General features: G+C 48.2%; 1 pseudogene; it reads left to right on the forward strand.

Annotated features, from left to right (window-relative positions):
- LOC132584189 (zinc finger protein 420-like) overlaps window positions 1-19,430 on the forward strand; it is a 122,447-nt pseudogene extending 103,017 nt beyond the window's left edge.
- The last annotated feature ends 7,773 nt before the right edge of the window (window positions 19,431-27,203 follow it).

Genomic DNA, 27,203 nt, shown 5'->3' on the forward strand with positions numbered 1-27,203 from the left:
CATAGGCCCATCCAGTCCAACACTCTGTGTCACACAGTGACAAAAAAACAAAACAGTTGCCATCAGGAGGTCCATCAGAGGGACCAGAACACCAGAAGCCCTCCCACTGTTGCCCCCCAAGCACCAAGAACACAGCATCACTTGTCCCAGACAGAGTGTTTTATCTATACCTTCTGGCTAACAGCCACTGATGGACCACTGCTCCAGATGTTTCTGCAGTCTTGAAGGTGTCCATGCTTGTAAGACTGTTGAGCTAGCAGTAAACCCAGATGCTAACTTTGCTGCCGCATTCAGCCAGATAGTACAATCGCTAAACCTAACAACATCAGCTACACTATCTGAGGCTCGTTCACATGCTCACCTTCTAATTCTATAATTGCCATTGAATTCTATCCAGGCCTTTCTGTTCTCTGCACTGGGCAAGCAGGTCAAAACCTACGCCAAAGTTCCTGACCTGGGAAGCTCGATCTCCTCAGATCTCAGAGGCTAAGCAGTGTCGAGTCTGACAAGTTCTTGGATAGGAGACCACCCTGGAATACCAGGAGGTGGGGGCGGGCTTTATTCAGCCACCTCACTCAATATTCTCCTGCCCCCCAAATTGGGGGTCAGTCACCAGAGGTCGCCATGACTTCCAGGTACACTCACATGCACATATAAATATACAAGGCTAACGAAGTCCCTACACTGAAGGAAAAATTGACAGAAATCTGACATCAAGAATCACAAGACTGAGAAACCTGTAGAACACTTTAACCTTCCAGGACATTCAGTGTGAGACCTCAGAGTAGGTGTTTTGTTGTAAAGGGACTTCAGGAACAGAGTGGAAAGGAAAGTTGCTGAATTACCAGTTACACAACCCTCGGGACAATGGGATCCCCAGGAAGAAGATGATGATGATATTGGATTTATATCCCACCCTACACTCTGTATCTAGAGTCTCAGAGCAGTCACAATCTCCTTTACCTCCCTGCCCCCAAAGCAGACACTGTGAGCCGTGTTCCCCCTAAGCTGAGTTAGCGTGAGCTAGCTCACAGATCTGTAGCCTCCAGCTGACATGTTTTTGTCTTAGCTCAGGAAAAATGGTCGCAGAGCACAATAATTTATGCAAGAAGCTCACAACTTTTAATACCAGTCGCTCACAAAGTGGAATTTTTGCTCACAAGACTGCAGTTTAGAGGGAACATTGTGAGGTGGGTAGGCCTGAGAGAGATCTCCTAGAAGCTGCCTTTTCAAGGACAACCGCTGCGAGAGCTATGGCTGACCCAAGGTCATTCCAGCAGCTGGGGAGATTGGTTTCTACCTATGCTAACCACATTGAAAGCAGAGTTCTGTCCCCTCCCAGGCTCCCCAAACACGGCTGCCAGTTCCTCCCTGGCCCCCATAGGGGGGTGGGTGTGGGGTGCCAGATCCAGGTTGGGAAATTCCTGGAGATTTGGGGGTGGCGCCGAGGAGGACAGGAACCTCAGTGGGACTCAAGGCCACAGAGTCCACCCTCCAAAGCATCCCTTTTCTCCAGGGGAAGGGAGCTCTGTGGTCTGGAGATGAGCTGATTTCTCCCCCCCCCCCCCACCCACATACACACACACGGGATCCCCAGAGTCCACCTGGAGGCTGCTCAAAATCTATTTCCAGGGAAGGACGCCCCCCCACCCCAACCCGGCATGATTCTCTCTCTGTCCCTTTGCTGGGAGAGATCAGAATGTCTTTCACTTATTTGCCTTGTTCTCTCTCCTTCTGCTCTGCCTGCATTTTCCCTCCTGACTCCCTGGAAGGGCTGAAATGCTGAGAGATTCTGTGGGGCATCAGTCACCAGTAGGGTTGCCAATCTCCAGGTGGGGGCAGATCCCGCGGTTTGGAGGCCCCCCCCCCCCCGCATCAGGATCATCAGAAAGCAGGGTGGGGGAGGGGAAATGTCTGCTGGGCACCATTATTCCCTATGGAGACCAAATCCCATAGGGTCTAATGGATAATTGAACTGTGGGTATTTGGGCCTTGGGGGGCTGTTGTTTGAGTTAGAGGCACTGAATTTGCAGCATAGCATTCAGTGCCTCTCCCTAAAAGGCCCTCTAAGTTTCAAAGGGATTGGACCAGGGGGTCCAATTCTATGAGTCCTCAAAGAAGGTGCCCCTATGCTTCGTTATTTCCAATGGAGGGAAGGCATTTAAAAGAAGACTGCAGATTTATACCCCGCCCTTCTCCCTGAATCAGAGTCTCAGAGCAGCTCACAATCTCCTATATCTTTTTCTCCCACAACAGACACCCTGTGAGGTGGGTGGGGCTGAGAGGGCTCTCCCAGCAGCTGCCCTTTCAAGGACAACCTCTGCCAGAGCTATGGCTGACCCAAGGCCATTCCAGCAGGTGCAAGTGGAGGAGTGGGGAATCAAACCAGGTTCTCCCAGATAAGAGTCCACACACTTAACCGCTACACCAAACTGGCTCTAAAAGGTGTGCTATCCCTTTAAATCCCTGAGCCACCTGGTGGGAAGGGTGGAATATAAATTACAAATAAATAAATAAATTAAAATAATTTTTTTTAAAAATTGATAGATCCAAGCAGGCAGCTCTGTTGGTCTGAAGCAGTTGAACAAAGCAGGAGTCAAGTGGCACCTTTAAGACCAACCAGAAGTCTTAAGACCAACCAGAACTAAATAAAAATTGGTTGGTCTTAAAGGTGTCACTTGACTCCTTCTTTGTCGCTTTAAATGTGATGGCCACATCTCCCTTTGGAGTTCAGTCATGCTTGTCACAGCCTTCCTCCTGGCTCCACCCCCACTATCCTGGCCCCACCCCCAAAGTCCCCAGATATTTCTTGAATTGGACTTGGCAGCCCTATCCTGGCTCAACCCCCAGAGTCTCCCGGCTCCACCCCCAAAGTCCCCAGATATTTTTTGAAGTGGACTTGGCAACCCTATCCTGGCCCCACCCCCAAAGTCTCCTGGCTCCACCCCCAAAGTTCCCAGATATTTCTTGAATTGGACTTGGTAGCCCTATCCTGGCTCAACCCCCAGAGTCTCCTGGCTCCACCCCCAAAGTCCCCAGATATTTCTTGAATTGGACTTGGCACCCCTATCCTGGCCCCACCCCCAAAGTCTCCTGACTCCACCCCCACTCTTCTGGCTCCACCCCCAAAGTCCCCAGGTATTTCTTGAATTGGACTAGAGAACTCTAGTCACCAGCGTGGACTGAAGCACCTTTTCTTTGGGGGTGGGGGGAGTCCCAATTTTCAGTGGGCGCCATCAGCGCTACCTTAGACAGGAATTTCTACCTCCCGCCCCCTTTCCCTTCTCCTGTTGCAAAAAGAGCCCCATCTCCAAGGGTTAAAGAGAGTGAGACTCGCAGTCCTAGAGAGGCTGAAGGTGGGGGCTTCAGGGGGGGGAGCCATGTCCTCTTCCGCCCCTTGCCTTGGAGCCCCTTTGAATCCCAGGCGGGCTTCTGCTCCACCGGCTGGAAGGGATCAGGTGAGCTCCGAGAGGCTTTGGGTGGAGGGGGGGAAGTGGGTTGGGGGCTGCAATGCAAGACCCAAAGCAGAGGGAGAGGCGGGGAGGGGGTTGGCAGGGGCTGAATGAGCCCCCCCCCATTTCTTCCTTGCCTTCCCAGGTGAGAAGCCCCCCCCCCACACACACACACACTCCTGTCCCAGGGAGAGCCGCTTCTCCCCTTTGCGCGGAGCCACGTGGTCCCTGCAGCCGACGGGAGCGCAGGATCCGAATGCGGCACTCTGGGAGGTTGGAGGCAGTGCAAGTGGCTTCCAGAAGCACATTTTAGGAAGGGGGTGGGTGGGGGGAGAAGGAGGGAGCTGATCAAGGAGAGAGGCCGGTGGGGGGAGATTTGGGGGGCGGAGGGGCTTAAGGAAAAGCTGAGGGAGGGGGGAAGGGGGAGTTCATGGGGGCACAGGGACGGGGTCATGGGACCCTCAGGAGATCCACAACAAGGAACTGAATCTGAAAAGTCCAGAGGTCCATCATTCCCTCCTCTCTTTCTCCCTTCCCTCCATCTCTTTCTTTCTGTTGTGTCCTAGGCTCAAATGGGAGAACTGTTATTTTTGGAGGGAACTGTTACTTTTGGAGGGAAGCCGAACAAGCCAGAGCTGAACTCCACACCAGGGTTCCAGAGAAGGCCTAAGCGTGCCCAATCAGGGGAAGGATTGAAACATAAGTATCCAATCAACATCCAGGCTCATACTGTACCCTGATAGGCCCTTAGGGCCCTCTAAATAGCCAATCCATGTAGATAGTTAAGGACCAATCAGAAGGGGGGAAGAATTGTATAAAGGAGCGGGAAGTTTGAACAGAGCTCAGTCTGTGTGTGTGTGTGTTCCTGAAGTAAAGCTTGCTGAAATCACTCTCCAACTCTGGTCTCTTACTGCGCCGATCCCAGTACATTACTCTTTCTTTCTTTCTTTCTTTCTTTCTTTCTTTCTTTCTTTCTTTCTTTCTTTCTTTCTTTCTTTCTTGCTTGCTTGCTTGCTTGCTTGCTTGCTTGCTTGCTTGCTTGCTTGCTTGCTTGCTTGCTTTCTTGTTGTGTCCTAGGCTCAAATGGGAGAACTGTTATTTTTGGAGGGAACTGTTACTTTTGGAGGGAAGCCGAACAAGCCAGAGCTTGAACTCCACACCAGGGTTCCAGAGAAGGCCTAAGCGTGCCCAATCAGGGGAAGGATTGAAACATAAGTATCCAATCAACATCCAGGCTCATACTGTACCCTGATAGGCCCTTAGGGCCCTCTAAATAGCCAATCCATGTAGATAGTTAAGGACCAATCAGAAGGGGGGAAGAATTGTATAAAGGAGCGGGAAGTTTGAACAGAGCTCAGTCTGTGTGTGTGTGTGTTCCTGAAGTAAAGCTTGCTGAAATCACTCTCCAACTCTGGTCTCTTACTGCGCCGATCCCAGTACATTACTCTTTCTTTCTTTCTTTCTTTCTTTCTTTCTTTCTTTCTTTCTTTCTTTCTTTCTTTCTTTCTTTCTTTCTTTCTTTCTTTCTTTCTTTCTTTCTTTCTTTCTTTCTTTCTTTCTTTCTTTCTTTCTTTCTTTCTTTCTGGAATATTCTGGGGTATAACAGTACTAATATTATTCCTGCCTGCTCGCCTTCCACCATCGTTCCCTCCCTTCCTTCCTTGCAAGGATAAAATGGAATGGGACAGACTCATGTATGGTTTCTTGAGTGGGATAAAAATGAAATAAATATACTAAGTCCTCCCTCCCTCTCTTCCTTCCTTCCTTGCTTGCTTGCTTTCTGTGTGGGGGGCACGGAAGCAGGAGGGTGAGCTCTCCCCCCCACAGGTGATTTGCTGTGGCTTGGATGCTCTGGGGAGTTCGTTGTTCCCACTTACACACAGCACCGTGCAGCACTTGGGCATCGGCCGGGGTTTCCCTTGGCTTTTCTGCCACCTTGTCCAAAGCAGCTTTGGGGTGAACTTCAATATGGCAAGGAAGGCGGGATGGCTGCCGTTTCAAACCCCCTAACAGCAGCAGTTTTTTCCTTCCCGGGGTCGGAGGTGTGTGAGTCAGTTTTCTTTTTGTTTTAATTTGCAAGGTGACTGGTGTATCTGTGTAGCCACAAGACTCTCCGGCTGTACAGATATATTCACATAGAATGGATGGCTTTTGAAACACTGGAACAGCCCACTCTGCAGAGAGTTTGCAAAAAGCAGGGAAACCCTGTCGCAGTGGGATAAGAGATGGGTTGGACAGAATTATTTTGTGCTTAAAATTTTCTCCTGCTTTTTCCATGCATGGATTCAGAGTAGGTTCCCTTGAGACGGCAGGCGGAGGAACGTTTTTGGGAGGCTCTGCCCTGCTAAAAGCTCCCTGCTACAAAAAGCATTCTGGTCAACCCAGGGAGAGTTCAAAATCTTCTTCCTTGCAGGGCTAGTTTTTTGTGTGCAGGGAGAAATTAATTCTAAGCGGGCATCTGTCACCTTTTAGTCAGGCTCTCCATCCCATCCCTATAGGGTTCCCTCATGCCATTCCCCACACACTCTCCTAAGAACGGGGGGCGGGGTGGGGGAGGGCAGGCAGGAGTGTCATGGCCTCCCTCAGATGGGAAAAAGGCAGGGAAGGGGACTCATCTCCCAGAAAGGGGTTGATGGAGTTTGTGAGGAAGCCTTTCCAGGGGATGAGGGAGATGGATGAATAAGGAAGGTAAGATCCCCCCCCCCCAATGGCTGGTTAAAGGGAGAAATTGGGGGGCCAAACACTCGTGAGAGATCAAATCCAGTATCTTGAATGGTGCCCTGAATCCAGACCGGAGAAAGGTTAGAACATAATAGAAGCCATGTTGGATCAGGCCAGTGGCCCATCCAGTTGAACACTCTATGTCACACAGTGGCCAAAAACCCCCCAGGTTTGCTCCAAGAAGAGGCACGGAAAATGTGTGAGAAGCAAAAATGGATTTTTTTTTAAATAAATATTTTTATGTTTTATTGACTTTAGTACAATTGGCCATTACAGCATATGGATGTTGAAATTACAAATAACCCTCCCCCCCCAACCCTCCCCATCTTCTCTTAGTCTTTTCCTCTCAGCCAAGGGCACAGAGTCCTGATCTTCCACTGAATGTCCTTCCTTGTTTCTCCTGAGAGCCACTCTAAATAAGGGTTCCATCTGGTCTCGATTTCCTCGGCTTTATCTTCCCACGTGGAATCCTTGTTGATTGTCGCCACGATGTCAGACTGTATGTAATCAAACAAATAGCTGTGGCAGCTTTCTATTGACCCATTTACTTTTATCTTTCCGCCCCAAAGCGATGACCTCCTTCCCCGCTAATATCATTGCCTTGACAAGGTTTTGCATGGGTCTACTTAGTGCCGGACTTCCTATTGTACTTAACAACATCATATTAAAGCCAATGGTTAATGGTACATTGCAGACTTTTCTAATAAATTGAATAATTTCCCCCCAAAAGGGTTTAACCTCTTCACACTCCCACCACATATGTGCAAACCAACCCTTAAATTGTTTGCAATGCCAGCACTTGGAGCTCACTCCTGGAAATATATTGGCTATTTGTGCGGGAGTTTTGTACCATTTTGTGAAAAATTTATATTCCAGTTCTTTAAATTTGGTTACTTTAATCCTTTCTAGACCATCCAAGATTTTCCCAGCCAACCCCTCTGTTAACTGACCTTCATGACTCCAAATCTTTTGTAAATGTACTATTATTTTATCTTTATTTGAAATCATTTTTCTGTATAATAACCCCACTAGACCCTTCCTTTGTTTGGCCATTACCTTATATATCTCTTCCATTGGAGTGTCTAACCAAAGCTCTCCCTTTTCACTGATCATCTTAACTCTCTTATGCAAGCCTGCTATGTTTAACCAGTATTGATTACCTAAATCTTCTATAATTTCCTGTAAGGGTTTTCGCTTACCACCCCTAAACATATCGTCCACTCTAAAATAGCCTTTGTTTTTAAGCCTTTCCCACCATTTTATAGCATGCACCTCCTTAACAATAGCTTCTAGGGGGCTCCACCTTGAAACCTTCCCTAGCCACTGTGGGTACCATTTCATCCAGGTTTCTAATGCTGCTCTTCTGGGCCCTATAGCTAATTTTAGATCTTTTGTCGACACTGTGGAAAAAAATCCAAATCTTCCAATGCCACTGTTGACCGCATTCTCGAAATTAATCCACTTCTGTACCTTATCCTCACTCAAATCTAGTAACGCTCTTAGTTGAAAGGCCTCATAATATTTACTTAAATTTGGGATTCCCCAACCTAATTCTGATTTAAGGTTGTATAGAATTCTCTTATGAAACCTACTGCTTTTATTATTAAAAATCCACACTTTCATTGCTTTATTCCATTGTTCAATTTGGATTTTCACCCTCTTTCTTTCTTTCTCTCCCTTCCAGGCAGGCAAGAAAAGCCTTCTTTGATGCCTCCTCCGCCATTTCCTGTGTGTGATGAAGGAAAAAGGGCTGCCATGCAGCCACCTCAGGTATGAGGGGAGAACATAACAGAAGCCATGTTGGATCAAGCCAGTGGCCCATCCAGTCCAACGCTCTGTGTCACATAAGAACATAAGAGAAGCTGTGTTGGATCAGGCCAGTGGCCATCCAGTCCAACACTCTGTGTCACATATGAACATAGGAGAAGCTATGTTGGATCAGGCCAGTGGCCCCTCCAGTCCAACACTCTGTGTCACATAAGAACATAAGAGAAGCCGTGTTGGATCAGGCCAGTGGCCATCCAGTCCAACACTCTGTGTCACATATGAACATAAGAGAAGCCATGTTGGATCAGGCCAGTGGCCATCCAGTCCAACACTCTGTGTCACATATGAACATAAGAGAAGCCGTGTTGTATCAGGCCAGTGGCCATCCAGTCCAACACTGTGTCACATAAGAACATAAGATAAGCCGTGTTGGATCAGGCCAGTGGCCATCCAGTCCAACACTCTGTGTCACATATGAACATAAGAGAAGCCATGTTGGATCAGGCCAGGGCCATCCAGTCCAGCACTCTGTTTCACATAAGAACATAAGAGAAGCCGTGTTGGATCAGGCCAGTGGCCATCCAGTCCAACACTCTGTGTCACATATGAACATAAGAGAAGCCGTGTTGGATCAGGCCAGTGGCCATCCAGTCCAACACTCTGTGTCACGTAAGAACATAAAAGAAGCCATGTTGGATCAGGCCAATGGCCATCCAGTCCAACACTCTGTGTCACATAAGAACATAAGAGAAGCCATGTTGGATCAGGCCAGTGGCCATCCAGTCCAACACTCTGTGTCACATAAGAACATAAGAGAAGCCATGTTGGATCAGGCCAGTGGCCATCCAGTCCAACACTGTGTCACATAAGAACATAAGATAAGCCGTGTTGGATCAGGCCAGTGGCCATCCAGTCCAGCACTCTGTGTCACATAAGAACATAAGAGAAGCCGTGTTGGATCAGGCCAGTGGCCATCCAGTCCAACACTCTGTGTCACATATGAACATAAGAGAAGCCGTGTTGGATCAGGCCAATGGCCATCCAGTCCAACACTCTGTGTCACATATGAACATAAGAGAAGCCATGTTGGATCAGGCCAGTGGCCCATCCAGTCCAACACTCTGTGTCACATAAGAGAAGCCATGTTGGATCAGGCCAGTGGCCATCCAGTCCAACACTCTGTGTCACATATGAACATAAGAGAAGCCATGTTGGATCAGGCCAGTGGCCATCCAGTCCAACACTCTGTGTCACATATGAACATAAGAGAAGCCATGTTGGATCAGGCCAGTGGCTATCCAGTCCAACACTCTGTGTCACATAAGAACAGAAGAGAAGCCATGTTGGATCAGGCCAGTGGCCCATCCAGTCCAACACTCTGTGTCACATAAGAGAAGCCATGTTGGATCAGGCCAGTGGCCATCCAGTCCAACACTCTGTGTCACATATGAACATAAGAGAAGCCATGTTGGATCAGGCCAGTGGCCATCCAGTCCAACACTCTGTGTCACATATGAACATAAGAGAAGCCATGTTGGATCAGGCCAGTGGCTATCCAGTCCAACACTCTGTGTCACATAAGAACAGAAGAGAAGCCATGTTGGATCAGGCCAGTGGCCATCCAGCCCAACACTCTGTGTTCACACAGTGGCCCAAACCCAGGGGCCATCAGGAGGTCTACCAGTGGGGCCAGGACACGAGAAGCCCTCCCACTGTTGCCCCCCCCCCCCGCAAGCACCCAGGATCACTGTGGAGATGTGGCAATGTGGCAGACAGTAGGGATATTTCCCTCTCCGTTGCGACACTCAGAGGAGTGGGAATTCTAGTGTTCTTTGCTGGGAAGGCAGAAATTCAGTCACCCCCTGTCTAGAATGGGTTTTTATTGATTATATTACAAATGTCAGGATTCCCTTATCTGCTAAAATTTGTCTCTTAAACGTTTGGGATGATTTTGAGATTCCTGTTTTAAAGGAGGAGTTAATTTCTCTGCTGCTTAACGGGGCTAAGTTCGCTATAGCCTTGCATTGGCAATTAAAGACATGCCCTTCCATAGACGTTTGGTTGAATAAATGTTGGGAGCGGTGTTTCCTCTAAGCTGAGTTAGCGTAAGGTAGCTCATGGATTTTTAGCCTCCAGCTCACAGATTTTTGCCTTAGCTCAGGAAAGATGACCCCAGAACACAATCATTTATGAAGTAACTCACAACTTTACAGCCAGTAGCTCACAAAGTAGACTTTTTCCTCACAAGTCTCTGCAGCGTAGAGGGAACATTGGTTGGGAGTACTTTCTTTTAGGTAAAATCACTTCCTTAAAACAAAGGCCTAATGTTTTAGTGAAGTGGTCCCCTTTTTTGGGTTATTTTTCACATGGAAATTTTGGTCCAGATGACGATGACTGCAGATTTATACCCCGCCCTTCTCTCTGAATCAGAGACTCAGAGCGGCTTACAGTCTCCTATATCTTCTCCCCCCACGATAGACACCCTGTGAGGTAGGTGGGGCTGAGAAGGCTCTCACAGCAGCTGCCCTTTCAAGGACAACTCCTGAGATAGCTATGGCTGACCCAAGGCCATTCCAGCAGCTGTAAGTGGAGGAGTGGGGAATCAAACCCGATTCTCCCAGATAAGGGTCCACACACTTAACCACTATAGCAAATTGGTTCTCCAGTTTGGGGTAGTGAGATGAACACAGATGAGCAATGTATGCTAGTTTGGAATTAGTTTGTTCTACTTGATTATTGTTCGTAACCTGGGTTTCTTTAGGGTTTTGTGGGTTTTTTGGTGACTGGGTGGGTTTGATCTTGTCTATAATTCGGTGGATGATTCCGTGTGTATCTCTGTATTTTGAAATAAACTTGTTTCATTTTTTTTAAGTGTTTTTTTCGAGAAGCAACAGAATTAGAAACAGTGCTTTTGATTGGGCTCAACTCCAAAAGTCTCTGTATCGATTCTGAATTTCCCACAGAAACCTATTTGGTCCTTTATCCTATGGACCTCTCTGGCCTCTTTCTCACAAGGCTGCTAGCCGAATACAACGGAGGACAGCCCCTCTGGTTCCAAGATGCCCCCAAGGGGGGCTGATGCGGGGGGAGGTGTCCCCATGGGGCTCTTCTCCTCACCTCTTCGTGCTGCTCTTCCACTGTGAATCGACTCTCTCTGTTTCTGGCTTCCCCCCTCCGGACCAGCTTTCCGGTGAGGTAAAAAATGCCTCCTTCTCCTTCTTGCAGGCGGGGGTGTCCTTCGAAGAGGTGGCCGTGATTTTCACCCCGGGGGAGTGGAGCCTGCTGCGCCCAGCCCAGAGAGCTCTGTACAAGGAAGTCATGCTGGAGAATTATGGGAACGTGGCCTCTCTCAGTAAGTATCCTTTTCTCCTTCTTGCTGTGAGGAGTGACTGTGAGGTGTTTCTTAGGGAGGAAGGAGGAGGTCAGGCTGCCTGCCCTGGTCCCATTGGTGGTCTCTGCCCCCCTCCGCTCTCCTCCCTCTGGTGTGGGGAGGGTTCTGTGCTCTCCTTGCAGAGAGGGAGCCCCTGCCTGGCACTTCTGAGCCTGAACCTCCTGAGTGGGCATCGGAAGAGGTGCCGAGGGAGTCCTGGGCTGGAAATGGGGGGCAATTTAAGCAGGGGGTTTCCTCCAGGCTGGGCCTGGGCTGAGATGAGGCTGTGGAAGGAACTCTGCTGTCTCTGCTGTCATTTCAGTCCTCATCCGGCCTTTCCATCTCAGACAGGCCCAGAAATGCTAGTGTAATGTCAGCAGGCCTCTGGTTGTCTAGGGCCTCAGTCACCAGGGGTGGAATTCTAGCAGCAGCTCCTTTGCATATTAGGCCACACCCCTCTGATGTAGCCAGTCCTCCACAGCCCCACAATTCTGTCGTGGAGTGGCCATGAATGTGACATAATTGGGCATCTTAATCCTTTCAGATTTTAGGAATGGTTGAATTCGGAATGACCTGAGTGGATATTTTTTTTAAGTGTTTTGAGTGCCAGCTGCCTTTTATATATTTCTGTCTGTCTTGTCTCCAGGAGGACAACTCTTTTAAAAGAATGCTATTGCTACTCTGTGGGAAAATGCTGCACCGCCCCTCCCCCTGCAGTCTGTGCATGCAGAGGCTGAGGTCCCAAGAGGCCAGTTGGGTGGACGTGTGTGCAGGGCCTTTTTGGTCTGGGCCCCTGCCTGGTGGAATCAACTCCCAATGGAGATCCGGTCTCTGCGGGACTTATCAAGGTTTTGCAGGCTCTGTAAGACGGAGCTCTTCCACCAGGCTTTTAATTAATCCAGCGGGCGTCCTTTGAAAGTCATCCCTTCCGCCGGCATTTCACCATTACGGTGGTACGTTATGCTTCTAGCCATCAGCCGCATGCTGTTTACCGCCTATGTCTGTAAGATTGTTTGCTCCACTGCTCCTGTTTTGCAATGCCTGTTGTTATGATATTCTTTTAACTCTGTTGTTTTATTGTTGGAAGCTGCCCTGAGCCCCCTTGCGGGACGGGGCAGGGTATAAATCTAAAAATTAAACTAAATTGAGTGAGTGAGGGATGAGTTTTGACCCCATACTGTACTCCATCCCAACCCTGTTAGTTGCCTGTCGGGTGTTTCTGGAGGGGCAGTCCATAAGATTTGGAATGGTTGAATTGATGGGCACACAGAAGAGGTCTAATCTTTTGTTCCCCCCGCCGCTTATAAACAGGACCTCTGATGGCCAAACCTGACCTGATATCCCAGCTGGAAGAAGAGGAAGGGCTGTTTCTCGTGGGGTGTGATGAAGAGGCAGAACTGGCAGGTAGGGGCTGAAGAGATCTGTCCTGGGACTGTGCGTTGCCTGGGCTCCCTTGGAACGGCTGGTGACTTTCTGTGACCTTGATAAGAACATAAGAGAAGCCATGTTGGATCAGGCCAGTGGCCCATCCAGTCCAACACTCTGTGTCACATAAGAGAAGCCATGTTGGATCAGGCCAATGGCCATCCAGTCCAACACTCTGTGTCATATAAGAACATAAGAGAAGCCATGTTGGATCAGGCCAATGGCCCATCCAGTCCAACACTCTGTGTCACATAAGAACATAAGAGAAGCCATGTTGGATCAGGCCAATGGCCATCCAGTCCAACACTCTGTGTCATATAAGAACATAAGAGAAGCCATGTTGGATCAGGCCAGTGGCCCCTCCAGTCCAACACTCTGTGTCACATAAGAACATAAGAGAAGCCATGTTGGATCAGGCCAATGGCCATCCAGTCCAACACTCTGTGTCACATAAGAACATAAGAGAAGCCATGTTGGATCAGGCCAGTGGCCCATCCAGTCCAACACTATGTGTCACATAAGAACATAAGAGAAGCCATGTTGGATCAGGCCAATGGCCATCCAGTCCAACACTCTGTGTCATATAAGAACATAAGAGAAGCCATGTTGGATCAGGCCAGTGGCCCCTCCAGTCCAACACTCTGTGTCACATAAGAACATAAGAGAAGCCATGTTGGATCAGGCCAATGGCCCATCCAGTCCAACACTCTGTGTCACATAAGAACAGAAGAGAAGCCATGTTGGATCAGGCCAATGGCCATCCAGTCCAACACTCTGTGTCATATAAGAACATAAGAGAAGTCATGTTGGATCAGGCCAGTGGCCCCTCCAGTCCAACACTCTGTGTCACATAAGAACAGAAGAGAAGCCATGTTGGATCAGGCCAATGGCCCATCCAGTCCAACACTCTGTGTCACATAAGAACATAAGAGAAGCCATGTTGGATCAGGCCAGTGGCCCATCCAGTCCAACACTCTGTGTCACATAAGAACATAAGAGAAGCCATGTTGGATAAGGCCAGTGGCCCCTCCAGTCCAACACTCTGTGTCACATAAGAACATAAGAGAAGCCCTGTTGGATCAGGCCAGTGGCCCCTCCAGTCCAACACTCTGTGTCACATAAGAACATAAGAGAAGCCCTGTTGGATCAGGCCAGTGGCCCCTCCAGTCCAACACTCTGTGTCACATAAGAACATAAGAGAAGCCATATTGGATCAGGCCAATGGCCCATTCAGTCCAACACTCTGTGTCACATAAGAACATAAGAGAAGCCATGTTGGATCAGGCCAGTGGCCCATCCAGTCCAACACTCTGTGTCACATAAGAACATAAGAGAAGCCATGTTGGATCAGGCCAATGGCCCATCCAGTCCAACACTCTGTCACACACAGTGGCCGAAAAAACCAAGTGGGGGGAACATTTAAGCTTCCAAGACATTCAGTTTCTGACTCAAGAGTATAATTCCTGTTAAAAAGGGATTTCAAAGGGAGATGAAGAAAGAGGCTGCCGAATGGCACCTGATAATGAAGGACTGAATTGACCCCGAGGTTCCCTGTCTCATTACCAAGGCCTGCTTTTTGTCCTTTCCGAAGAAAAGAGCCAACAACGGTCTATGCAGAAAAAATAGAATCCAAAATCTTTAGTCTCCGTGTCAGTTTCTCTGTTATGTATGCAGACACCACATCACAGCGTAGAAAATGATCTCATTCGCAAGGAAGGTTCCACTGCAAGAGTCTCATGTAAAATTTTACAGTCTGGTGTAAAAAATTTTGCTGCATGATACTGAAAATGTTTTTGCTTCATACAGAAAATTTTTACTCGATATTTTTTTTAATAAGGAATATTGTACTGCATGGAACAGATGGGCTCTGGAAAGAGCTTTGTTACGCGTGACGTGGTCCTGATTCGACTGACACGTTAAGAGAACCTTTGCCTTTGGAGCCAGATCTCTTCAGGGGACTACAGGATTCAACGCAGAAATCATGGAAGAATTTTGCATGAGACTGTGTGTCCTATATGACCTTTTGCATATGAACCTGGATTTCATCAGTGAAAGTCTTATTCTTGCAATGGAACCTTTCCGTGAGAATGAAATTATTTTCTACTGTGTGATGTGGTAACTGTATATATCATAGAGAAATTGACACAATTGTACTTTGTACTTTGCATACACAGCTGTTTGCTCTTTTCTTTGGTTCCATACTGCAGGGGTGGCCAACGGTAGCTCTCCAAATGTTTTTTGCCTACAACTTCCATCAGCCCCGGCCACCATGGCCCATGGCTGGGGCTGATGGGAGTCGTAGGCAAAAAACATCTGGAGAGCTACCATTGGCCACCCCTGCTTACTGTGTTGCCACCTTTTTCATCCATGCTATTGACCTTTGGCATCTGAAATCACTCCAAGATATCAAGAAAAAGAGACTCGCGGCTATTTCTAGAGTGAGCAGGGCCTCTCAAAAACTCATGGCCTACACAAATGTTGTTAGGTGCCACTGGGCTCTTCTTCCTTGCCACTAAGAAAGATTGCAAAGCGTCCTGTTAGGTTTATTCCCCCCCCCCCAACCTTCATCTGTTTAAACTGGAGAGTGAAATAAAGTGTTGATTTCAGACAGGGTAGAAGGTACTCAGCGCTAACGGTGATGGAAAAGGAAAGGAAAGGTCCCCTGTGCAAGCACCAGTCGTTTCCGACTCTGGGGTGACGTTGCTTTCAAAATGTTTTCACGGCAGGGTTTTTACACCGCGGTTTGCCATTGCCTTCCCCAGTCGACGATGATGACAGCAAAACAATTTTAAAAAGCAAAGGAGGAGGGATGGAAGGCAGCCAGTGAGGTGGGAGTGGAGAAAGAGAGACATATTGAGCTGGAATATATGGAACCATAAAAGTCTTTTAAATACTTAGCCATCAAATTCCAGATATTAAACTTTAGTTCCAGAGGAAGAAGAAGCAGAAGAATTGCAGATTTATACCCCGCCCTTCTCTCTGAATCAGAGGCTCAGAGTGGCTCACAATCTCCTTTATCTTCTCCCCCCACAACAGACACCCTGTGAGGTGGGTGGGGCTGAGAGGGCTCTCACAGAAGCTGCCCTTTCAAGGACAACCTCTGCCAGAGCTATGCCTGACCCAAGGCCATGCTAGCAGGTGAAAGTGGAGGAGTGGGGAATCAAACCTGGTCCAGTAGCACAGGGGTCCCCATCCCCCGCGCCGTGGACCAGTACTGGTCCGTGGCCTGTTAGCAACCAGGCCGTGAGTTGTATAATAATTTCATTATATATTACAATGTAATAAGAAGAAGACATTGGATGTATATCCTGCCATCCAGTCTAAAAGAGCAGCTCACAATCCCCTTTATTTTCTTCCCCCACAACAGACACCCTTTGACATAGATGGGGCTAAGAGAGCTCTCACGGCAGCTGCCCTTTCAAGGACAATCTCTGCCAGAGCTATGGCTGGCCCAAGGCCATTCCAGCTTCTGCAAGAGGAGGAGTGGGGAATCAAACCCAGTTCTCCCAGATAAGAGTTCGCGCACTTAACCACCACACCAAAATAAAGTTCTCAATTGTATCATCCTGAAACCATTCCCCCACCCCCGGTCTGTGGAAAAATTGCCTTCCACTAAACTGGTCCCTGGTGCAAAAAAGGTTGGGGACCACTGCAGTAGCATCTTTAAGACTTAGACATTTTATTGTAGCATAAAGCTTTCAAGAAAAACAGCTGTCTTCATCCAATGGATGGAGCTCCATGCATCTGACAAAGAGTGCTGTGCTTCTCAAAAGCTTTATGCTACGATAAGATTTGTTTGTCATAAAGGTGCTATTGGAATCTTAACTTTCATCATTAAATAAATCGCTTGTCAGAAGTGTCCATCCCCTCTCCCTCCTTCCCTCCCTCAGAAAAAGGGTGCATTCACAGGAAAACCTCAACCTAAAATAAAACGTTACTGGTAGTCAAGGAGACTCACCACGGGAATCAGATGCGCTCTCTCTTCTGCCTCTGGGATCTCTCCAGCTCCTTCTCTCCCTCTCCCAAAAAGGGAATCCGCAGTGAGCCAGTGGAGGGAACAGAGGCTTGGATTCGAATCTTGTTCACGCAAAGTAGGAGAGGGAGTTGGGGAAAAGCAGCCCTGGGGAAAGAAGTGAGAACAGCCAGTTGCGTGTGGGAAGGATAAAAGCTCTGCAGGGGCTGGAGGCAACCTGTGGGCAGCATCATTGACATTCCTGCCTTAGGTGCTACTGGGGTAGGTACTTGTGGAAAGTGTCATGTTCTCACGCCAGGTATCCCTTTCTTTCAGCAGGAGACTTGTGGCAGTCAGTGAATGGAGCAGAAGAACACCGATCGATGAGGAAAGAGGATATACAGTCACATGCAAAAAATAAGTTTGAAGATTTGGATGCACCCAGGAAGGAGGAGGGAAAACACCCACCAAAAGAGAAAAATAATTCCAGTCCTACACAGAGGGATGACTCTGTACAGCAAAACATATGTCAAGGAGACACCAGGAAAGAGTGCACTGCAAGCAGGGGAAATTACACTGAAGTATCTGTTATTAATACTCAACCAAAGATGTTTAACAAAAAGAAAATATATAAATGCCAGGAGTGCGGGAAAAGCTTCAGTCACAGTGGAAACCTCACTTCCCATCGAAGAATTCACACAGAGAAGAAACCATACAAATGCCTGGAGTGCGGGAAAAGCTTCACTTACAGTTCCAGTCTTTCTTCCCATCGAAGAATTCACACAGGGGAGAAACCATATAAATGCCTGGAGTGTGGGAAAAACTTCAGTCATAGTTCCCATCTTAGTTCTCATCAAAAAACTCATACAGGGGAGAAACCATACAAATGCCTGGAGTGTGGGAAAAGCTTCACTCTGAGTTCCAGTCTTACTTACCATCAAAGAATTCACACAGGAGAGAAACCATACAAATGCCTGGAGTGTGGGGAAAGCTTCAGGAAGAGTTCCCATCTCAGTACCCATCAAAAAACTCACACAGGGGAGAAGTCATACAAATGCCTGGAGTGTGGGAAAAGCTTCAGGTTGTGCGCTAAACTTACTTCCCATCGAAGAATTCACACAGGGGAGAAACCATATAAATGCCTGGATTGCGGGAAAAGCTTCACTCAGAGTTCCACTCTTTCTTCCCATCAAAGAATTCACACAGGCGAGAAACCATACAAATGCCTGGAGTGTGGGAAAAGCTTCAGAAAAAGTTCCCATCTTACTTCCCATAGAAAAACTCACACAAAGGAGAAACCATATGAATGCCTGGAATGCGGGAAAAGCTTCACTCAGAGTTCCAGTCTTACTTCCCATCGAAGAATTCACACAGGGGAGAAACCATATAAATGCTTGGAGTGTGGGAAAAGCTTCACTCAGATTTCTAGTCTTAGTTCTCATCGAAAAACTCACACAGGTGAGAAACCATACAAATGCCTGGAGTGTGAGAAAAGCTTCAGGACGAGTTCAGATCTCAGTACCCATCAAAAAACTCACACAGGGGAGAAGCCATATAAATGCCTGGAGTGTGGAAAAAGATTCAGGTTGTGTGCTAAACTTACTTCCCATCGAAGAATTCACACAAGGGAGAAACCATATAAATGCCTGGAATGCGGGAAAAGATTCACTCATAGTTCCAGTCTTACTTCCCATCAAAGAATTCACACAGGGGAGAGACCATATAAATGCCTGGAGTGTGGGAAAAGATTCAGTCAGAGTTCCAGTCTTACTTCCCATAAAAAAACTCACACAGCGGAGAAACCATACACATGCCTGGAGTGCGGGAAAAGCTTTACTTACAGTTTCAATCTTACTTCCCATAGAAGAAGTCACACAGCCGAGAAACCATACACATGCCTGGAGTGCGGGAAAAGCTTTACTTACAGTTCCAGTCTTACTTCCCATCAAAGAATTCACACAGGGGAGAAGCGTTATAAATGCCTAAAGTGTGGGAAAGGCTTCAGTCAGAGTTCCCATCTTAGTTCTCATCAAAGAATTCACACAGGGGAGAAACCATATAAATGCCTGGAGTGCGGGAAAAGATTCAGTCAGAGTTCCAGTCTTACTTCCCATAAAAAAACTCACACAGCGGAGAAACCATACACATGCCTGGAGTGCGGGAAAAGCTTTACTTACAGTTTCAATCTTACTTCCCATAGAAGAATTCACACAGCTGAGAAACCATACACATGCCTGGAGTGCGGGAAAAGCTTTACTTACAGTTCCAGTCTTACTTCCCATCAAAGAATTCACACAGGGGAGAAGCCTTATAAATGCCTAAAGTGTGGGAAAGGCTTCAGTCAGAGTTCCCATCTTAGTTCTCATCAAAAAACTCACACAGGGGAGAAACCATATAAATGCCTGGAATGCGGGAAAGGCTTCACTCTGAGTTCCACTCTTTCTTCCCATCAAAGAATTCACACAGGGGAGAAACCATATAAATGCCTGGAGTGTGGGAAAAGCTTCAGTCAGAGTTCCCATCTTACCTCCCATACAAAAACTCACACAGGGGAGAAACCATACACATGCCTGAAGTGTGGGAAAAGCTTCAGGTGTGGTTCTGATCTTACTTCCCATCAACGAATTCACACGGGAGAAACCCTATAAATGCCTATAGTGTGGGAAAAGCTTCCGTCAGAGTTGCAGTCTTACTTCCCATCAAAGAATTCACACGGGAGAAAACATATAAATGCCTGGAGTGGGAAAAACTTCAGGAAGAGTTCCCATCTTAGTTCCTATCGACAAACTCACACAGGGGAAAACCATACACATGCCTGGGGTGTGGGAAAAACTTCAGGTTGCGTGCCAGTCTTATTTCCCATAGAAGAATTCATACAGGGTAGAAACCATACAAATGCCTGCAGTGTGAAGAAAGGTTCACAAAGTGTTCCAGTCTAACTTCCCATCAAAGTGTGAGTTCCAATCTTCCCATCAAAGAACTCACACAGAGGAAAAAACATGAATGCCTAGAACAGGGGTGTCCAACATGCTCTCCGGACGGCCGAATGAGGCCCTTGGAGGGCTCCTGTCAGGCTGTCATCTGCTTCCTTCTCCCTATATCTTGCTTCCTTCTGCATAACAGTTTGCTTTGCCAGCCTTGCTCAATTACACAGGAGCTATGGAGCAAAATGTTTATTTTCTCCATTGATTGAGGTTCCTTCCTTGGGGAGCAAGGCGGGGAGGCAAAGCTTGTTTTTCCAGGCTCTCTCGATCACAGAGCAGAGCTACTGAGCCAAGCCTCCTTTCCTTCTATTGGCTGAGGCTCCACCTCCCCCAGTCCCCTGGGGAAGGAAGGAAAGAGCCAGAACTTCCTTTGCCCAGTTTCCTGGATCTCATGGCAGAAACACAAAGAAAGCACTTTTAAGATCAATGAGTGCCAATGTTTTAAACATGTTTTATCTTAAATATTTTGTAACAAAAAAATCTTGAATTGTGTTTGTGTCCTTTATAAGTCTCTATCTCTGCCAGCTAATCTTAAATAGGAACACACATGGCCCGACCTGACATGGCCTGGCCCAACAAGGTCTCATTTATGTCAGATCCAACCCTCGTAACAAATGCGTTTGACGCCCCTGGCCTAGGTGGGAAAAGCTCCAGAAAGAGTTCCATTCTGTCTTCCCATGAAAGAACTCCCCTATGGGAGAAACCATATAAATGCCTGGAGTGTGGGAAAAGCTTCCGACAGAGCTACATTCTTAATTTGCATCAAAGAATTCCCATAGAAGTGAAACCATCGAGATGCCTGCAGTGTTGGAAAAAAGTTCTATCAGTAGGCGCACCTTCGTTTCCACTGAAGGATGCACATGGGGTAGAGGAAATATGTCACATATTCACGATTTTCATTATATTTATGAAGGTTTGTGCCTTTTGTTGTTTCATGATAAGAACATAAGAGAAGCCATGTTGGATCAGGCCAATGGCCCATCCAGTGCAACACTCTGTGTCACACAGTGGCCAAAAAAAATGTACACACACACACACATATATATATATATCACATGGTGGCTAATAGCCATTGATGGACCTCTGCTCCATATTTTTATCTAACCTCCTCTTGATCTCTGCAAAGTTCAATTCGTGGTCACGAAAAGTACAAAAAGTTCGTAACCGGCTCTCAACCCTAAAAGTTCATTCGTAGGACTAGAAATAGGAGGTTTATTGCTCTGGGATTGCAAATTGCGCTCTGAGAATCTAAAGGCCGTCCTCAGGATTCATTCTAGTCCATGTCGTGGATTCACTCCTTTGCACAATCACTTTAGGAACAGATTGTTTATTTCGAGCATGATTGCATGTTCAGGTTCAAAAGTTGTCTTTCTCTTCCTCCTCCTCTTCTATCCAAAGTGTTGCAGCAGGTTCTAATGAGGCTTTCTGCGGGTAACTTCCAGTCAGAAAAGACCTTATACTGGGTGAGCGTATCACGTGTGCATATTCCCATAGAAGATAAACCATCCTTTTGTACATAGCTTTCTGCCAATCAGCTTTAAAAAACTGATCTTTGCAAATTGTAATGCTTAGGTGTTTACATAAATTTTAAAAAAAATGTTTGGAGACCTGGTTTTTATTACATGCTTTTTTCTGTAGTTGTATGATTAGCTTTCACCTGTTCATCTGTTTCTAGCCCAACGCAAAGAGCATTGCTTTCTTTTCAATAAAATCATTATCTCGTAAGAAGCTCTCTGTTTATTCTATTGACACGAGATCTAAGAACATAAGAGAAACCATGTTGTATCAGGCCATAGGCCCATCCAGTCCAACACGCAGTGTCACACAGTGGCCAAAAAACCAAAACAAAGCAGTTCCCATCAGGAGGTCCATCAGCGGGACCAGGACACTAGAAGCCTTCCCACTGTTGCCCCCCAAGCACCAAGAACACAGCATCACTTGTCCCAGACAGAGTGTTCCATCTATACCTTCTGGCTAATAGCCACTGATGGACCTCTGCTCCAGATGTTTCTCCAGTCTTGAAGCTGCCCATGCTTGTAAGACTGCTGAGCTAGCAGTAAACCCAGATGCCAGCTTTGCTGCCGCATACAGCCAGATAGTACAATCGCTAAACCTAACAACATCAGCTACACTATCTGAGGCTCGTTCACATGCTCACCTTCTAATTCTATAATTGCCATTGAATTCTATCCGGGCCTTTCTGTTCTCTGCACTGGGCAAGCAGGTCAAAACCTATGCCAAAGTTCCTGACCTGGGAAGCCGATGTCGTCAGATCTCAGAAGCTAAGCAGTGTCGAGTCTGTTAAGTTCTTGGATAGGAGACCACCCTGGAATACCGGGAGGTGGGGGCGGGCTCTATTCAGCCAGCTCCCTCAATATTCTCCTGCCCCCCAAATAGGGGGTCAGAGGTCGCCATGACTTCCAGGTACACTCACATGCACATATAAATATACAAGGATAACGAAATCCCTACACTGAAGGACAAATTGACAGAAATCCGATATCAAGAATCACAAGACTGATAAACCTGAAGGAGAACACTTTGACCTTCCAGGACATTCAGTGTGAGACTCAGAATAGGTGTTTTGTTGCAAAGGGACTTCAGGAACTGAGTGGAAAGGAAAGTTGCTGAATTACAAATTACACAACCCTCGGGACAATGGGATCCCCAGGAAGAAGATGGTGATGATATTGGATTTATATCCCACCCTACACTCTGTATCTAGAGTCTCAGAGCGGTCACAATCTCCTTTACCTCCCTGCCCCCAAAGCAGACACTGTGAGCCGTGTTCCCCCTAAGCTGAGTTAGCATGAGCTAGCTCACAGATTTGTAGCCTCCAGCTGACATGTTTTTGTCTTAGCTCAGGAAAAATGGTCCCAGAGCACAATTTATGCAGGAGCTCACAACTTTAATACCAGTAGCTCACATAGTGGAATTTTTGCTCACAAGACTGCAGTTTAGAGGGAACATTGTGAGGTGGGTGGGCCTGAGAGAGCTCTCCTAGAAGCTGCGCTTTCAAGGACAACTGCTGCGAGAGCTATGGCTGAACTAGGGTCATTCCAGCAGCTGGGGAGATTGGTTTCTACCTATGCTAACCACATTGAAAGCAGAGTCCTGTCCCCTCCCAGGCTCCACAAATAGGGCTGCCAGTTCCTCCCTGGCCCCCAAAGGGGGGTGGGTGTGGGGTGCCAGATCCAGGTTGGGAAATTCCTGGAAGTTTGGGGGTGACGCCGAGGGGGACAGAAACCTCAGTGGGACACAAGGCCACAGAGTTCACCCTCCAAAGCATCCCTTTTCTCCAGGGAAAGGGAGCTCTGTGGTCTGGAGATGATCTGATTTCTTCCCCTCCCCTCCCCCCCCCCCCACACGGATCCCGAGTCCACCTGGAGGCTGCTCCAAATCTGTTTCCAGAGAAGGACACCCCCCACCCCACCCTGGCATGATTCTCTCTCTGTCCCTTTGCTGGGAGAGATCAAAATGTCTTTTACTTATTTGCCTTTTTCTCTCTCCTGCTCTGCCTGCATTTTCCCTTCTGGCTCCCTGGAACGGCTGAAATGCTGAGAGATTCTGTGGGGTATCAGTCACCAGTAGGGTTGCCAATCCCCAGGTGGGGGCAGGGGATCCCCCGGTTTGGAGGCCCTCCCCCCTCCGCATCAGGATCATCAGAAAGCAGGGTGGGGGAGGGGAAATGTCTGCTGGGCACTCCATTATTCCCTATGGAGACCGAATCCCATAGGGTTTAATGGATAATTGAACTGCGGGTATTTGGGGCTTGGGGGGCTGTTGTTTGAGTTAGAGGCACTGAATTTGCAGCATCGCATCGAGTGCTTCTCCCCAAGAGGCTCTCCAAGTTTCAAAGGGATTGGACCAGGGGGTCCAATTCTATGAGCCCTCAAAGAAGGTGCCCCTAGTTTTCATTATTTCCAATGGAGGGAAGAACACTACAGATTTATACCCCGCCCTTCTCTCTGAATCAGAGTCTCAGAGCGGCTCACAATCTCCTTTACCTTCCTCCCCCACAACAGACACCCTGTGAGGGGGGTGGGGCTGAGAGGGCTCTCACAGCAGCTGCCCTTTCAAGGACAACCGCTGCCAGAGCTATGGCTGACCCAAGGCCATTCCAGCAGCTCCCGGTTCTCCCAGATAAGAGTCCACGCACTTAACCGCTACACCAGACTGGCTATAAAAGGTGCGCTATCCCTTTAAATTGATAGATCCAAGTGGGCAGCCTTGTTGGTCTGAAGCAGTTGAACAAAGCAGGAGTCAAGTGGAACCTTTAAGGCCAATCAGAAGTCTTAAGACCAACCAGAAATAAATAAAAATTGGTTGGTCTTAAAGGTGCCACTTGACTCCTGCTTTGTCGCTTTAAATGTGATGGCCACATCTCCCTTTGGAGTTCAGTCATGCTTGTCACAGCCTTGCTCCTGGCTCCACCCCCAAAGTCCCCAGATATTTCTTGAATTGGATTTGGCAGCCCTATCCTGGCCCCACCCCCAGAGTCTCCTGGCTCCACCCCCAGAGTCCCCAGATATTTCTTGAATTGGACTTGGCAACCCTATCCTGGCCCCCCCCCAAGTCTCCTGGCTCCACCCCCACTCTTCTGGCTCCACCCCCAGAGTCCCCAGATATTTCTTGAATTGGACTTGGCAACCCTATCCTGGCCCCACCCCCCAAAGTCTGCCAGGTCCACCAAAGGCCAACGTCCCGCTAGGTACAAGTGTCCCTATGTCACTCTGACTGTCAATCCAGACCCACCCGGATTTGAGGAAATGTTAAAAGAAAAGGCTAAGAAATGGAAAGCCTGGGTGGCAGAGTGCGAGGCAAGGGAGAAGGAGGCTGAAGCCAAGCGTCTGAAAGAGCTGGCTGAACAGGAACACGATGATGTGTTTTACAATCATGATGAGTTCCTGAACGAATTCCGGAAAGGGTTCCGAGCTACGTAAATATGAACTGTAATGTTGCTGGTGGACATGTATGTAAACTGTGTAAAGTGTTTTGGTGCACTGGGTTTAAATAGATTAGGAGGTGTGTTGGAGCAAGAATCTACATAAACCCAGTCTGACAGCTACAGTATGACAGCTGGTGATCTAGCTGCCAGGCTAGGTCACAGTGACCTGATCAGCAGACCGGCTTGAGCCGGCAGAAGCCAAGTGATGCAATCTGCTGAGTCAGCACGGCCAGGATTGGCTGCTTGGACTATATATGATCTGTGTGTGCATCACACAGGTCTCTCCCTGTGAGATGGTGGTTAGGCGAAGCACTTTGTCCGTGGAGGTGATATTGTATAGACTGCACAAGAGAGCACTTGTTGTGTATATATGTTAATACACCTTTTGGCACTAGTTGCACGTGTCTGCCTGATTTTCTTTCCTGAAGCCCTGTGTCGGGCAAGTCATCTCCCTCACTCTGCTACTCCCGCTCCGACAGGGTTATGGGCCCAGGGCGGTTCCGCTGCGCGGAGGAGAGAGTTGCGAGTTGAGCTGACTGTGAGTTTGGAAAGAGCCGGAGGCGAGGAACGCCGGTGAAGGACACAGAAGCACCACCGTTCTCTGTTTGAGAGCCAGAGGGACGTCGGCAGCCAGCTGTGAGGAGGAGTCGGCACGATGGCTCAGCAACAGCTTGGAGTAGCCGTTGAGAAGCTCACCTCAGCCAACTACGCGGTGTGGAGCCTGAGAATGCAACACTACCTCAAGCGTGAAGGGCAATGGCTGTTCGTGAGTAACCCCCCTGCTGACTTATCTCCTGCCGAGACTGTGTTATCGGATAAGGCACTGGCCAACATAGTGCTATCTATAGGAGATGACCAGCTGGTTTATGTGCGAGGGAAGGACACTCCCAAGGCTGCCTGGGACGCGTTGAGTGCGGTGCATGTTAGCACCACTGCTGGTTCCCTCATGGCCTTGACAAGGAGGATGTTCCGCACCGTTATGCCGGCTGGAGGGTGTGTGAAAGATCACATCAAACGGCTAACGGACTGTTTCGTTGAGCTGGAGGCAAGAGGCAAGACTGTAGCTCCAGACGACAGAGTGTACATTTTGCTGTCGTCGTTGCAACCTGAGTACACTCCCCTGATAACTTCTCTGGAGACGGTGGACGTAGCGACCCTGACCATGGAATACGTCTGTGCCCACCTGCTTGACTTCCAAGAGAGAATTGCGGCCGTGAGCTGTCCGGGGGTGTCGGCCAGGCAGCGTGCTGTTATCGGTGTGTCCGGGAAGACAGCCAAGAATGAGCCAGCTTTTGCTGCTGGCAGGCGTCCGAAGGTGGAGGAAGTGGAGCCGACTGCGTTTGCAGTCCGTCGCTGCTATGGATGCGGGTCGTCGCAGCACCTGCTCCGAGCTTGCCCTGAGAGGGAGAAGAGGCGGGGGCGTGTGCGGCGAGAGCGGAGGACCGCCAGCCCGTGTGAGGAAGCAACCCGGCTGGTCACGTCTGCAGTAGAGAGCACAGGGTCTGCTTGGATTTTAGACTCCGGGGCAACGAGCCATCTCTGCTGCGAGAAGGAGTTGTTGAAAAACATTGACAGTCCTGAGCATAAGTATGTGAGATTGGCTGATGGGACCACTGCCAATTCTGTTTGCTCAGGCAATGTGGAATTTCCTGCACTGAAATGTATGTTGCAAAATGTGTTGTATGTACCCTCACTGCAGTCTAACCTGTTGAGTGTTAGCACACTGTTTGACCAGGGATACCAGGTGAGATTTGAGAAAACCTGCTGCAAAATCCTGGGAGGTGGGGGAAAGTTGCTTGTGACAGGAAAGAGGGAAGGTAAACTGTATGTGGTCCAGAGTGATTGTGCCCAGGTGGCTCAGGTGTCGAATGAGCCTGTGCACAATAATTGTATACATTTGCTCCATAGGAGACTCGGGCACTGCGGATTTAGGGCGTTAAAGAAAACCCTGGAGCTTGTGCCTAGTTTAAAAGTAAATCCTTGCAAATGTTACTTGGATTGCCAGGTCTGCAAGAAGACCAAAAGCAAGGCGTGTGCTGTTGCTAAAGAAAGCTCAAGGGAAAGCACACGAGCCCTGGAACTAGTCCATTTAGACGTTATTGGCCCATTGCCAAAGAGTCTGTCGGGAAGGAGATACTGCTTGGTGGCCACCGACGACCACACGAGGTACGCGTGGGTTTTCACCATGGTGCATAAGTCTGAGGTGTATAAGACATTCACCAAGTGGGTCAAAGCAGTGGAGAGACAATTAGGGGTTAATCTCCTGGCTGTACAAACCGACAGAGGGGGGGAATTCTTATCTAACCAGATGAAACGTTGGCTGGAGAACAAGGGCATCGCCCACCGTCTGACGAACCCGGCAACGCCCCGAGAAAATGGGCATGGGGCTGTATTGCAGAATGTGATGTATTGCATGTTAGAGGATGCACAACTGCCAATGACCTATTGGGCAGAAACCATACATGCAGCTGTTTTTTTGCAAAATAGGGTTTGGTGTAATACTGTGAAAAATGTGCCTTACAGGTTACTGTTGAACAAGACCCCAGATTTGAGTTCTTTAAAAGTCTTTGGGTCACGGGCTCGG

The sequence above is a fragment of the Heteronotia binoei genome, chromosome 1 (genome assembly GCF_032191835.1).
Source record: "Heteronotia binoei isolate CCM8104 ecotype False Entrance Well chromosome 1, APGP_CSIRO_Hbin_v1, whole genome shotgun sequence".
Taxonomy (NCBI): domain Eukaryota; kingdom Metazoa; phylum Chordata; class Lepidosauria; order Squamata; family Gekkonidae; genus Heteronotia; species Heteronotia binoei.